The sequence below is a fragment of the Carcharhinus amblyrhynchos genome, unplaced genomic scaffold (assembly GCF_965287045.1).
Source record: "Carcharhinus amblyrhynchos unplaced genomic scaffold, sCarAmb.v2.hapA scaffold_567, whole genome shotgun sequence".
NCBI classification, from domain to species: domain Eukaryota; kingdom Metazoa; phylum Chordata; class Chondrichthyes; order Carcharhiniformes; family Carcharhinidae; genus Carcharhinus; species Carcharhinus amblyrhynchos.
This window is the reverse complement of record NW_027650307.1, coordinates 84,989-88,727: the sequence shown is the minus strand read 5'-3', so window position 1 is coordinate 88,727 and position 3,739 is coordinate 84,989. Positions and strand designations below refer to the sequence as shown.

Here is a 3,739-nt window from a genome sequence, read left to right as displayed (position 1 = left end):
GGTGGTGAGTGAGTGGAATCGGCTGCCGTCAGTGGTGGTAGAGGCGAACTCACTGGGGTCTTTTAAGAGACTTCTGGATGAGTACATGGGATTTAATGGGATTGGGAGTTATAGATAGGCCTGGTAGGTATGGATATGATCGACACAACTTGTGGGCCGAAGGGCCTGTTTGTGCTGTAGTGTTCTATGTTCTGTGTAATAATACAAAGCCATTCTCACTGAGAGTGATCGACTGGCTTGGAGTTTTGTCCAGAAAACAAGATAAACACACCGTGATGGTGGAAACTCTGTTTAATCCATTTCACAATTCCAGTAAATATAAATCTCAAAACGTTCCTCAGATTCGCTCTGAATTGAGATGCCAGAAATGTCTGTGTGTGTCCAGCAACTCAGGAATCCAAACCCAATTCCAGGTGTATATTTTTCAGGAAATAGGTTTTTAGGGATTTGGAGTGAAATTAAAAATGAGAGAAGGAGCATGGGTAAAATAAAATATAAAAGCTGGTGTACTCTGCTGCCTGGTGGAGAGAGGGTGAAACTTCCACTGCTGGTTTCATTATAGATCTGGAAATACAGCTTCATCTCTCATGTCCAAACTGTGAAAGAAATATCAGCCATTTCCCTCCAGAACACAGAAATCTTAGTCTCGCCTCATGTCCTGCCCTTTACTGAAGTGAAGATACTGAGCAAATTCCACAGGAAGTTTCCTTGTCATTCCTGTCAGGAAGAAGACGAGGTTAAGGGCGGTTTAAATGATGCCGCTCCGTCACTGCCCCTCATTCTCTTTCTGACCGGGGAAGATTTCTGTTTGTTCCACAGTTCAGGCAAATCTGAGTCGCAAAAACCCAGCCTGCAGGTGCAGCAGGTGGTCAGGAAGGCGAATGGGATGTTGGCCTTCATAGCGAGGGGGATTGAATATAAAAGTAGGGAGGTCTTGCTGCAACTGTACAGGGCACTGGTGAGGCCGCAGCTGGAGTACTGTGTGCAGTTTTGGTCGCCGCACTTGCGGAAGGATATATTGGCCTTGGAGGGAGTGCGGAGGAGGTTCACTAGGCTGATACCGGAGATGAGGGGGTTGGACTATGAAGAGAGACTAAATAGACTGGGTCTGTACTCGTTAGAGTTTAGAAGGATGAGGGGGGATCTTATAGAGATGTATAAGATAATGAAGGGGATGGATAGGGGAGAGGTAGAGAGATTCTTCCCGCTTAGAAAGGACAGCAGGACTAGAGGGCACAGCGTCAAGATAAAGGGGGGGCGGTTTAGAACAGAGTTGAGGAGGAACTTCTTCACTCAAAGGGTGGTGAATCTCTGGAATTCTCTGCCCGTTGAAGTGGTGGAGGCTGCCTCGCTAAATATATTTAAGTCGCGGATGGATAGGTTTCTGATAGACGGGGAATTAAGGGTTATGGGGAGAAAGCGGGAAAGTGGAACTGATCCAGAACTCTCCATTCACCTGACGAAGAGGGAAACCTCGAAAGCTTGTGAGTCTATTATCAAATAAATCGGTTGGACTAAAACCTGGTGTTGTCAGACTTTTTACTGTGTTTACGCCAGTCCAACACCGGCATACCCACATCATCACTTCAGATCAGCCATGATCTTATTGAATGGCGGGGCAGGCTCGAAGGGCTAGATGGCCTACTCCTGCTCCTATTTCTTATGTTCTTATTAACAGACAGAGCGCACTGGAGGTACCCAGTGGCTCATCCCAAGTTCTTTGATTCTGAATTATTTCAGTAACCATATTGGGGAAAGAATTGACAAGCATTTCCATTTCTGGTGATAGCGGCGCCGAGCAGTGTGAAATATTAGGTTTAGGTTTGACTATCTGGAGAGGCGTGAGTCCCAATCCCTGCGCTGGTACAAGTGGTTTCAATTCTGCACAGGGAGAATTTCACCTCTGAAGAGGGATTAGAAAGATTGGGGCTGATTTCCCCAGAGCAGAGAATGCTGAGGGCAGATTTGATTGAGTGTATAAAATTTTGAGTGACAGAGATGCGGCAGACAGGGAGAGACATTCCCCCATGGTAGTGGGGTGAATAACCAGGAGGAATAGATTTAAAGTAGGGAGACAGAGATTAAGGGAATCAGAGAGAGATGGAGATTTGGAATGCACTGCCTGAAAGGTTATTAGAGGCGGAAAATGTAGTTTTAAAAACACTTCAGAACCATTTAGTGGCCTTGTTATGACGGGTAGTCACATTCTCCCACCTCTGCAGGACTGCTGTTTTGTCCATGTGTGAATAAAGGATGTAACTCTGCCTGCCAAGTCAATGCTTCCTGACCAATGGTTATTGTCCCCTTCACTCACATTCCTGATGATGGAGATCAGGCTGCTGGGAATGATCTCGGTTTGATTTGCCGCTTGCCAGGTAGATGCCAGTGAGGTGGTTACACAGAAACAGCTCGGCTCGAAACGCATCAAGTTCCAGAGCACAATTCTTCAGCAGAACGGCAGGAATATTGCCAGTGCAAAGAGCTTTGGGAGATTCCAAATCTTCCCGAAATATCTTTGTCTTCTTAATCATCTCTGCCACAGTAAGTGACTGGAAGGGTAAACGCCAGGGTGCCTGCGCAGCACCAGGAATTCCGTTCCAGCCTCCGGTCATTGTGGGGTGTTTGCACATCCTCCCCGTGTGTGCGTGGGTTTCCTGCTGGGGTTCCAGTTTCCTCTCACAGTCTGAAGATGTGCAGGCGAGGTGGGCTGGTCACGGATTTGCTGTAATTGTTTATGAGATGATAGACTGGCAAAGTTTAGACAATGACCTTAAATGAAGCCATGGGGCAAAGGGGTGATGAGAGACTAATTGTAAATGTCTCTTTCCACCTTTTCCGGAGGTCTGGTGCTAGGGATTCAGCGCTGCGCCTGGGATTGATTCCCAGTCCCGGGGTGAATAACTTCTTGTTTAATTCTTCACTAAATTAAATCTCAACTCACATCTTCTGTAAAGGGAGAAACAAGGTCACCCTTCGGACTGGATAAATTATCTCAGAGATGGGAAAGTCAGAGATCTAACTACATTAATCATTTCAGAAGAAGAATCTCACTGCAGACAAACAGCAAGCACTGGGCTCTTCAAATAACAGGAACATGTCAAATTCTATCCATTTCTATCCAGACATTTTAACTCCCTGCTCTCTCACTCACACATCCCCAACTCCCTCAGCTCAAAAATGCTGTGCTGATTTTTATGCATTTATTGCAACCAAACAGCAATGTCTGGCTCCATAGCTCAGTGGTTAGAGCACTGGTCTAGTAAACCAGGGGTCGTGAGTTCAATCCTCGCTGGAGCCTGTGTTTTAATCCAGTTAAACAGCCGCAGGTTCCACATGCTAATTCTCAGTCCAATGTGACATTGATACCCAGGGCTGGGACTCTCAACTCAGCTCCTTTGTCTCTGTTTGAACCAAGGTTTGGAGCGAGGGAGAATTTAAACACGGCCCAATGCACCCGAACCCAGCACGTCTTTCAGACTGTGGGACAGAGCAAACCCACGCAGACACGGGGAGAATGTACAGCCTCCATACAGACAGTGACCCAAGCCAGGAATCGAACCGTTGTCCCCGGTGCTGTGATGTGGGTGACCTGTCCATATCTGTCTCTCCTGCACTGTGAGGCAGCAATGCGAAGCATTGTGTGTGGCAATATTCTCTCCCATATTTCAAACTACCCCCATTAAAATCCTAGAATCCCTACAGCGCATCCAATCCGCATCAACAGAGCGTCTTACACTAT

At 46.8% G+C, this 3,739-nt stretch overlaps 1 non-coding gene across 1 annotated transcript; it reads left to right on the top strand.

Annotated features, from left to right (window-relative positions):
- Positions 1-3,225: 3,225 nt before the first annotated feature.
- Positions 3,226-3,298, top strand: trnat-agu (transfer RNA threonine (anticodon AGU)). Its single transcript has one exon. It is a non-coding gene; the product is annotated as a tRNA-Thr (tRNA).
- The last annotated feature ends 441 nt before the right edge of the window (positions 3,299-3,739 follow it).